Below are 11,990 nucleotides of genomic sequence, written 5' to 3'. Positions count from 1 at the left end.
TCCAATTTAGAATTTTAACTTTTGGGCCAGACCTATCATTCTCCATAGCTATCTTAAAACTAATGGAATTATGGTCACTAGTCCCAAAGTGATCCCTCACTAACACTTCTGTCACCTGCTCTTCCTTATTTCCCAAGAGGAGGTCAAGTTTTGCCCCCTCTCTAGTCAGGCCATTCACAGACTGAATGAGAAATTCCTCCTGAATACACTCAATAAATTTCTCTCCATCCAAAGCGCCTAAAACTATGGCTGTCCCAGTCAATGTTGGAAAAGTTAAAATCTCCAACTATTACCACCCTATTTTTCTTGCCGGTATCTGTAAGCTTCTTACATATTTACTCCTCAATTTCCTGCTATTTGGGGACCTGTAGTACAATCCTATCAAAGTGATTTCTTCCTTCTTATTTCTCAGTTCTACCCATATAGACTCAGTGGGCGAACCCTTGGATATATCCCCTCTCAGTACGGCCGTGATGCTTTCCCTTATTAAAAGTGCAACTCCCCCTCCTCTCTTACCTCCTGTTCTATCTTTCCTATAGCATCTGTACCCTGGAACATTGAGCTGCCAGTCCCGTCCCTCTCTTAGCCATGTTTCAGTAATTTCTATAATATCCCAGTCCCATGTATCCATCCATGCCCTGAGTTCATCTGCCTTGCCTGTCAGGCCTCTTGCATTGAAATAAATGCAGTTTAATCTGGACTTCCCTTGCTCTCTGCCCTGCTTTTGCCTGATCCGTCTGGTACCAGGCTAGACAGATCAGGCAACTGACCATTTCCAGCAGTCCTGAGTGGGGGAGGTCGTGTCTCACAAACTTGATTGTGTTTATTGAGGAAGTGATGAAAATGATTGATGAGGGCAGGGCAGTGGATGTCGTCTACGTGGACTTTAGCAAGCCCTTTGACAAGGTCCCTCACGGCAGGCTGATACAGAAGCTGGAGTCATGAGGGATCCGTGGCGAGCTGGTCAGATGGATACAGAACCAGCTTGGAATAGAAAACAGAGAGTAGCAGTGGAAGGGTGTTTTTCAGAATGGAGGTCTGTAGCCAATGGTGTTTCAAAGGGATCAGTGCTGGGACCCCTTTAGTTTGTAGTATATATAAATGACTTGGAGGAGAATGTAGGTGGTCTGATTAGGAAATTTGCGGACGACACAAAGATTGGGGGAGTTGTGGATAGTGAGGAGGATGGCCAGAGGATACAGCAGTATCAGCTGTAGTGGGCGGCACGGTAGCACTGTGGTTAGCATTGCTGCCTCACTGCTCCAGGGACCCGGGATCGATTCCCGGTTTAGGTCACTGTCTGTGTGGAGTCTGCACGTTCTCCCCGTGTCTGCGTGGATTTCCTCCGGGTGCTCCGGTTTCCACCCACAGTCCAAAGACGTGCGGGTTAGGGTGCATTGGCCATGCTAAATTACTTCTGAGGTTAGGTGGATTAGCAGGATTGCAAGGATAGGGCAGGGGAGTGAGCCGAGATAGAGTGTTCGTTCGGAGGGTCAGTGCAGACTCGATGGGTCAAATGCCCTCCTGCTGAACTGTAGGAGTTCTATTCTATGGAGTAATACAAGCCTACTTGTGACACTAATAAATAAACTTTAAACTGACTGTGGCCCTTCCTGCCTTACGACCCTGACCGCACCGTGGATCTGCAGTACCAATACCTTAGTAAGAAGTTTAACAACACCAGGTTGTTGTTAAACTTCTTACTGTGTTTACCCCAGTCCAACGCCGGCATCTCCACATCATGAGTACCAATACCTTCCCAGAGGTGGCAATGCTGAGCTGTGGGAAGTCACTGTGCTCAGTGTTGCCACCAGCTGGCAGAAAGCAGAAGCTCACCCTCAAATTCCAGAAACTCTTCTTGAATCACTGCCGAAATCCTGTCCCCTCTTCATTCCAGCTATTAATCACTTTGTAACGAGAGTTCTCCTGAAATCAGCCCTCAGCTTGCCTCTCCTCCCTTGGTACAAGAATCCACTTGTCCTGTGTCTGCAAGAGTACACATAGACCTCGTTAATCCTGTTCCATCACCTTCTCTCCCAACAGTAACCATTGGTTCACCTTTATCCAGAAACAAGACAAAAGCCTTTCCTGCTGCCTGCTTCTTGCAGACCCATCTGAAGGAGAGGAGTTTGAAATGATCAGACTCATTAAAGTAAACAGAATAAGTGGACAGGAATCAAATAAAATCAGAATGATATGTTAGCGTGAGCCTGAAACCCCCCCCCCCCCCCCCCCGTCACAGAGTCCGCACCCACAACCTGGAGCCTGGAATCAGATTTCCATTGTCCCTCTATATAAAAATTAATTTGGCTCGATGGGCTGAATGGCCTCTTCTGTACTGGAGTTATTCTGTGACTCTGAGGATGAGAGACCCGGGCGAGGCCAGCATTTGTGGTGGCACGGTGGTTAACACTGCCGCCTCACAGCTCCAGGGACCCGGGTTCGATTCCCGGCTTGGGTGACTGTCTGTGCGAAGTTTGCATGTTCTCCCCGTGTCCGCGTGGGTTTCCTCCGGGTGCTCCGGTTTCCTCCCGCACTCCAAAGATGTGCAGGTTAGATGCATTGGCCATGCTAAATTGTCCCTTAGTGTCCCAGGATGCATAGATTAGAGGGATTAGTGGAGTAAATATGGAGGATATGGAGTTAGAGCCGAGGTGGGATTGTTGTTGGTGCAGACTCGATGGGCCAAATGGCCTCCTTCTGCACGGTAGTGTTCCTATGGTTTCTATGATTGATTGCCCTTGAGAAGGCGGTGGCGATGTCTATATGTTAGGGGTTAGCCACCTTGCTGTCAGGCAGAGCTGAAAGGTGCAGATCTGTGATGGGCAAGAAGCCCGATACCTGATATCTGCTCGGTGATACTGTGAAGCTGTGGTGTTCTATTGGCAGAGCTGGAGTACCTGAGAGACTGTGTGGAAGCTTGGATGCACGTGGCAATCCGAGGCAGACAAATACTGAAAGGAGAGATTGAAATCCTGGAAATGGATCCTTGCTGAAGGAATCCAAGAGAAAACATTGATTAGGAAAAGATTCCAAGGCAGGTTTTTCCAAGAGTGAAGTTTGGAAACACATGTGGAAGTCAGAGTTCCAGGAAAACCAGTTGCCTCGGTGTGACCTGCATCCAGAGGGATTTGATGACAAATCCATGGAGATTGTACTGTGTGGCATCAGTCATGAGGTTTCAGAGTTGGGGTGTCTGACCACAGTTGGCCTGTTGGTTTACAGGGACTGTGTACTTACTGAGATTGTTAGAATGCAAGATATACATTTATCCTTGAAAATCTGTGGACATCTGTGAAGAGATAGGTGGGGTGAAGGGCGTATTGTATTATAGTTAATCCTTTCCTGTTTAATAAACGTTTTATTCCTTTGTTGAAAATTAATCGGCAGTCCCTGTGACTCTTATAAACATGCCACTAAACAAAACAAGTAAAAGTTACACTTTATTCAGCCAAGGTTCCATCCTTGGACCCGATTGTCCAGTAATATAATCAACTGGGATCGTACCACTGGGATACAGTTCCACACACGCTGACTCTCACTGGGATACAGTTCCACACACACTGACTCTCACTGGGGTACAGTTTCACACACACTGACTCTCACTGGGGTACAGTTCCACACACACTGACTCTCACTGGGGTACAGTTCCACACACACTGACTCTCACTGGGGTACAGTTTCACACACACTGACTCTCACTGGGGTACAGTTCCACACACACTGACTCTCACTGGGATACAGTTCCACACACACACTGACTCTCACTGGGACACAGTTCCACACACGCTGACTCTCACTGGGGTACAGTTCCACACACACTGACTCTCACTGGGATACAGTTCCACACACACACTGACTCTCACTGGGACACAGTTCCACACACGCTGACTCTCACTGGGATACAGTTCCACACACACTGACTCTCATTTGGGTGCAGTTCCACACACACTGACTCTCACTGGGATACAGTTTCACACACATTGACTCTCACTGGGGTACAGTTCCACACACACTGACTCTCACTGGGACACAGTTCCACACACACTGACTCTCACTGGGACACAGTTCCACACACGCTGACTCTCACTGGGGTACAGTTCCACACACATTGACTCTCACTGGGGTACAGTTCCACACACACTGACTCTCACTGGGATACAGTTTCACACACACTGACTCTCACTGGGATACAGTTGCACACACACTGACTTTCACTGGGGTACAGTTCCACACACACTGACTCTCACTGGGGTACGGGTCCCACACACACTGACTCTTACTGGGATACTGTTCCACACACACTGACTCTCACTGGGACACAGTTCCACACACGCTGACTCTCACTGGGGTACAGTTCCACACACACTGACTCTCACTGGGGTACAGTTCCACACACACTGACTCTCACTGGGGTACAGTTCCACACACACTGACTCTCACTGGGATACAGTTCCACACACACTGACTCTCACTGGGATACAGTTCCACACACTGACTCTCACTGGGGTACAGTTCCACACACACTGACTCTCACTGGGATACAGTTCCACACACACTGACTCTCACTGGGATACAGTTCCACACCCATACTTTCCTAACCCTTTTCTGAAACGTGTTTCCATTGCTATCTTACCATCCCTATGTTTTGACTTTTTATAGAGTTTACCCCTCGAGTGGAGTGTTAGTTTGGGAGATGTTGTGCTTTAAAAAGGTGATGAACCAACTGTCAGAGTAATAGCAAGGATGGAAACTAACCGCAGCCTATCATGGGTAGCACGGTGGCACAGTGCTTAGCACTGCTGCCTCACAGCACCAGGGACCCGGGTTCGATTCCCGGCTTGGGTCACTGTCTGCGTGGGTTTCCTCTGGGTGCTCTGGTTTCCTCCCACACTCCAGAGAATGGGCTCCTTCTGCACTGCAGGATTCTCTGAGCTGTCAGCTCCCAGCGAATCCTCTGGTTTGGTGAGGAGTGCTGGAATATATTGTAATAAGGTTTAGCCGAGCTGATTGATGGAGTAATATTGTCTGAGTTTGGCTGTACTCTCAGTGACTTTTGTGAAATTAAGAGAATACAGGATTTACCCAATCCTGAAATAGCAAAGGAGGGAATTATAAACATAGGGAATTAGGAACAGAAGTCGGCAAATTCAGTCCTTCAAGTCTGCTCCGCCATCCAATCAGATCATGGCTGATCTCTCCCTGGTCTCAAATCCACCTCCCCACCTGTTCCCCACATCCCCTTATCCCTTTTTTTTAAAATCAGAAATATATCTATCTCCTTCTTGAAACCATTCAATGATTCAGACTCCACCGCGCGATGGGGCAGCGAGTTCCACAAATTCACCACCCTCTGCGAGAAGTAGTTCCTCCTCATCTCAGTTTTAAATCTACCGCCTCTCAACCTACACTTGTGACCTCTTGTTCCAGATTGCCCCATAAGAGGAAACATTTGGTCTACATTTACTTTATCAATCCCTTTTAAAATTTTATATCCCTCGATCAGATCCCCTCTCATCTTTCTAAACTCCAGCGAGTACAAGCCCAAACTGTTTAATCTCTCCTCATACGTCAACCCTTTCATCCCCGGAATCAATCTGGTGAACCTCCTCTGAACTGCCTCCAATGCCGCAACATCCTTCCTCAAATAAGGAGACCAAAACTGGACACAATACTCCAGATGTGGTCTCACCAACACCCTATACAATTGCAACAACACTTCTCTACTTTTATACTCCAGTCCCTTTTCAATAAATGCCAACATCCCAGTTGCCTTTTTTATTACATGCTGCACCTGCAAACTGACTTTCTGTGATTCATGAACACAGACACCCAGATCCCTCTGCCCCGAACACAGACACCCAGATCCCTCTGCCCCGAACACAGACACCCAGATCCCTCTGCCCAGACACATTCTGAATCTGCTTTCCATTTAGGTAATAATTTGCCTTTCTATTTTTTCTGCCAAAATGGACAACGTCACACTTATCCACATTAAACTCCATCTGCCAAATTTTGGCCCATTCTCCTAGCCTATCTATACCCATCTGTAAAATCTTTATATCCTCTTCACTGACTGCTTTCCCACCTATTTTAGTATCATCCGCAAACTTTGCTATGTTACACTGTGTCCCTGCTTGCAGATCATTTATATAGATTGTAAAGAGTTGAGGTCTGAGGACTGACCCCTGCGTCACCCCGCTAGTTACATTTCGCCAGCCAGAGGAGGACCCATTTATCCTGACCCTCTGCTTTCTGTCAGTCAGCCAATCCTCAATCCAATCCAGTACTCTACCCCCAAATCCCCTGTGACCTCACCTTCTGCATCAGTCTTTTCAGCGGCACTTGTCAAACCTTCTGGAACTCTAGGTATAGCACATCCACAGGTTCCCCACTATCCACTTTGCTGATTATGTCCTCAAGGAACTCGAGCAAGTTTGTCAAGCATGACTTTCCCTTCATAAAACCGTGCTGACAATGGTGGATTGAGCTTTGTCTTTCCAAATACTCATTAATGATTGATTCCAGCAACTTCCCCACCACAGAGGTCAAGCTAACCGGCCTATAGTTTCCTACTTTTTGCCTCTCTCCCTTTTTGAATACAGGGTGTCACACTAGCAGGTTTCCAATCCACTGGGATCTTACCAGAATCCAAGGAATTTTGGAATATCACAACCAATCCATCCACTATCTCTGCTGCCACCTCCTTTAATACCCCAGGGGGCAAGCCCATCAGGTCCTGGAATCTTATCTACCTTTAAACCCATTAGTTTATTCAATACCTTCTCCCCAGTGATGGTCATTGCACCGAGTTCCTCTGCATTAACTACAGTTTTTGGAAAATTTTTATTATCCTCTACTGTGAAGACAGAGGCAAAATATTGGTTTAGTTCCTCCGCCATCTCTGTGTTCCCCATTAATACCTCACCAGTATCGTCCTCTAAAGGGCCATCATTTACTTTAGCTATTCTCTTACTCTTTATATACTTATAGAAGCTTTTGGTATCTGTGTTTATGTTTTCTGCTACTTTCCTTTCGTAGTTCATCTTAGATCTTTTGATTCTATTTTTAGTAGCCTTTTGCTGAACCTTAAAGTTCTCCCAATCCTCCAGCTGGTAAGAAGCTTTTGCAAGATTCCGGTACTATTGGCCATCTGAGCGACTGTTTGCCTCAGTACCATAGCCACTGCAGGGGGGAATCAGAAGGCAGTCAGCCTTGCTGTAAACGGTCGGGGATTATTAGGGCTTTGGTTGTGATTTCTCTCCCGGTCAAATAGCCGGACCACTCAGCATCAGGGATAAAGTTGCTGTTCGGATCCTGTCAGCCAGCAGTTTAAGGAGAGGAGGGAAGGCAGTGCGGGATCCAGTGCTGACCAGGCTACAGAAGCAGTTTAAACTGAGAGGGTGATATAGTTATTGATGTGGGAGTTCAGATCAAATGCACCTTTAGACAGTAAACAGCAGCATCACAAACAGGATGTGTAACAATACATTTAGTGGCTGACTTATTGATGTTCTCTCTCACCAGGAAGAGGTAAATATTGAACAGTGTTCAGTAAATTATCGCTTCTCTGCTTGCTTTTACTGCCTGCTGTTTTGTGTCTGGCCACACCAAGAGTAGAACATTAGCTCCGCCAGACCAGCAAAGATTCAGGCTTCATTCTTACCGCCTGATTTCAGTTACAGCAGAATGACTTCAATCTCAATAGTTTCAGCAGAATGATGCTGACGTTACGAGGACATGTTCGGCAGCCAGAGTCAGTGCGGTGAAGTTAGGATCAGATCCCCTGTGATTTGACTGAATGGCGAAACAGTATCGAGGGGCTGAATGGTCTCCTACTTTTCCTATGTTTGTAAACGTCCCAAAATACTGCGGACTCAGGAATCTGAAACGAAAACAGAAAATGCTGGAAAATCTCAGCAGGTCCGACAGCCTCTGTGGAGAGAGAATCAAGCCAACGGTTCAAGTCCAGATGACCCTTCGTCAGAGATCACCAATAACTCCCTTGAAGAGTGGGGCTCTTGAGAGGGGTTATGGAGCTGGAGGGAGCCACATCCTGATAATGGAATCGAAACCTACGATCTGTCCATGTGTCTGGGAGTAATTCACCTGGATAACTGGTGCAGGAGGGGGGATGGGGGGGGGATGGGGGGGATGGGGGGGGGGGCGGGGGTTGTGGGGGGGATGTGGAGGGAAGATGGGGGAGGCAATAGAAGCCAACCAGAGCTCCTGAAACTATAACCCTGCAATGCTCAGCGAATGGGAAGAGGGGGGGGGGGGTGTGCAAATTGGGAAAATATCTCTTCGGGCTGTTTTTAATGCAAATTATTCTCATTGGCTCTGTTTAAATGGCCTCAGTGTTACCACAGGAAACACAAACAGCCACTTCAGTCACTGATCTCTGTGGTGAGCCACTAGTCACTGAACAGGGCACACTACAGATCATAGACCTAAAGCTTTGTCCCAGTTATGTGATTAAATGTTTAAAGGTTAGCACACTCCACCCACCCACACTAATCATGGGAACATTAGGCTCAGGAACATCCATTCGGCCCCTCAAACCAGCTCTCCGCCATTCAACAGAATCACGGCCGATCGGGTTGTAGTCTCAACTCTGTCTGCTTAGCCTTTCTCTGAGTGATCCTTCTCTGAACTGCTTCTAACGCAATGATATCCTTTCCAAACAAGGAGGACCAAAACTGTGCACAGTGTTCCAGATGTGACCTCTATCAAAGTCCTGTACAGCTGCTGTAAAACATCTGGACTTCTCTATTCCCCTCTCAATAAACATTCTATTTGCTGTACCTGCAGACTAACTTCTTGTGATTCATGCACCAGGGCACCCAGATCCCTCTGTATCTCAGATTTCTGCAATCTCTCTCCATTTAAATCGAGCTGATATTGCATTGGATTGTGGACAATGTTCCTAGATTACTGCAACAGTCATTAATATCTTGGGATTTAATAAACAACTCCAGTGAGTTACGGCGATATAGCAATGTGTCTGTATCTGTGCGTGGAGATGGACCTCCTACCTACTGATTTTCATCTGAACGACAACAGATTTTAAAATCTTTTCATTCATTGTGGATACTGACATCGCTGGCCAGGACCAGCACTTATTGCCAATCCCTAATTGCCCTTTGAGAAGGTGGTGATGGGCTGCTTTCTTGAAACGCTACAGTCCACGTGATGTAGGTACATCCAGAGTGCTGTTAGGGAGGGAGTTCAGGATTTTGACCCAGCGACAGAGAGGGATATATTTCCAAATCAGGGAATGTGTGATTTTGCCAGGAATGCACTGGGGCGAAAAGGGATCGTATTTCTGAGGACTATTGGAGTAATGGTGCGTAATTGTTACACTTCACGATCTGGAATCGCACTGTGCAGCTCTCCAGGACCTACGCAAACAATTCCAGTGACTAAATTCCAGAATTCCCTCCCTAAAACTCTCCACCTCATTCCTCCTTTAGGACGCTTTTTAAAACCTCCCACTTTGACAAAGCTTTTGATCACCTCTCCAAATATCACCTGATGTGCCAAGCGTGGTTTGATAACATTGTGGTAAAGCACCTTGGGATGTCTTGTTAAAGGTGCTATCTAAATACACGTTTTTATGGTAGTTTTAGATGGAGATTTTTGGGAGACGTGATCCCCAGACAGTGAACACCGCAAGAATATCTAAACTCGTCTTCATTGTTGTGTCTTTGTGTTTGAATTCTCACCGACTCACACACTTGAAAATCAACCTTGTCAGATAGGATACCAGAATTGGGACGGGGATGCGGAGGGTAGAATAGGGTGGAGGAAGCAAGGAAAAGGCCAAATATTGGATTAAATAACATCCCTACAAGTGGAAACATCTTCTCCATGTCCACTCTATACAGGATACTGCGAGGCCTGGATAGAGTGGACGTGGAGAGAATTTTTCCACTAGCAGGAAAAACTAGAACCAGAGGGCACAACTTCAGGCTAAAGGGACGATCCTTTAAAACTGAGATGAGGAGGAATTTCTTCAGCCAGAGAGTGGTGAATCTGTGGAACTCTTTGCTGCGGAAGGCTGTGGAGGCCAGGTCATTGAGTGTCTTTAAGACAGAGATAGATAGGTTCTTGATTAATAAGGAGATCAGGGGTTATGGGGAAAAGGTAGGAGAATGGGGATGAGAAAAATATCAGCCATGATTAAATGGTGGAGCAGACTCGATGGGCTGAGTGGACTAATTCTGCCCCCAAGTCTTATGGTCTTATGGCGAGAGAAGCCCTTGATTGGGCTAACGGTTACACAGTAACCGATCCTCACCGAGTTAATATCTTCTGTAAATGAATCTGATTGAAATATCCTCAATGTTTTTCTGCTTTTGATGAATAAAAAACGGTGGCTTGGGAGACATGATCCTAATCTGTTCCCTGACTGACATCTACCCAACAGGAGGACATTGTCACAACTGAACATTCCATCCTGAACTATCAGTAATCGATTTGGATATTGAACTTCATTGGTAACATCTGGGCTATGCTGCTGTAGGCTTTTAAGTTAAAATAACGGAAGTCAGCAAACAAGAAGAGGACACAAATATCGTCAGGGATAATGTGGAATAGATCGTTAGCAGCTCACTGTAATACTGAGTTGCACATCAGGCAAACACTCAGCTGAACGAGAAAGCTGGTTCATGCTAAAAGGTCATCAATAAACATGAGATCAGTAATCAACTAAGGAGCTTTAAAATCAATCTCACTCAGGATGCACCTTCTGCGAGTGATATGGGATGGCGTGGGAGATAGACCAAAGAAAGTCAAAGATAGCCTGAGTGAACCAAGATACAGTTAGTGTTGTTAATTCTAAAGATGCGTACAGGAGTGAATTATTCCCTATGATCCACTGTTCATGTCCAGGGACTGACACTGAGAAACTAATAGACTGTGCACTACTAGTTGAACTTTTCCCTTTGTCCTATTATTTACTGCAGTTGTGAAGCATCGGAGAGAAATGGAAGGTCACTCAACCTTTTGAACCCATTCCCTCCATCAGTTAGATCATTGGCTGATCTGTACCTAACTCCATTTACTCACCCTTATTCCAAATCTCTTCATCACTTTACTCAACAACAGTCCAGCAAATCAGTTTTGGAATTTTCAATTCATCTCCAGTTTCAACAAGTTTCTGAAGGAGAAAGTTTTCAATTCACATTTTCAGTTTGGGTCTGCCTCATGAAACACAAACTGAAAGCACAGATTCCATCGCACCGGTGTTACAGAGCAAGAGTTGCAAAGGAGGGTTGGGCTGGACAAATCGTTTTGAACAGCAGAGGATGATGGGCCAAATGGCCTCCTGCTGTCCTGTAAATCTTCAATGTATTCAAGAAGTGACTGGACATAGCATTTGGGGCGAATGGGATCAAAGGTTATGGGGAGAAAGCAGGATTAGGCTATTGAGTTGGACGATCAGCCATGATCGTGATGAATGGCGGAGCAGGCTCGAAGGGCCGAATGGCCTCCTCCTGCTCCTATCTTCTGTGTTTCTATGTTTCTATTTATAGAACATAACAGCGCAGTACAGGCCCTTCGGCCCTCGATGTTGCGCCGACCAGTGGAACCAATCTAAAGCCCCTCTAATCTACACTATTCCAATATCATCCATGTGTTTATCCAATAACCATTTGAATGCTCTTAATGTTGACGAGTCCACGACTGCTGCAGGCAGGGCATTCCACCTGCTCTCTCTGTCCCCACGTGGCATACACACAAACAAAGACACATTTCAGATGCAGTTACTGGATGGTGAACCTGTCGACCCTTCTCCCATGTCCAGGCTGCTGATAGCACCCATTGCGAGCAGTTTGATTTACATCAGATCATCACTGCCTGAGAAAGAAGGGCTGAACTTACAATCCAGCCATCATCCCACTGCAGCCATCAAGAGGTTAAAGTGCAAATAAAACCAGATAAAACCAGACATCTGCAATGAATATTGAATGTATAAATTAAGCATC

The sequence above is a fragment of the Mustelus asterias genome, chromosome 11, assembly GCF_964213995.1.
Source record: "Mustelus asterias chromosome 11, sMusAst1.hap1.1, whole genome shotgun sequence".
NCBI lineage: Eukaryota > Metazoa > Chordata > Chondrichthyes > Carcharhiniformes > Triakidae > Mustelus > Mustelus asterias.
Note: the sequence above shows the minus strand (reverse complement) of the source record.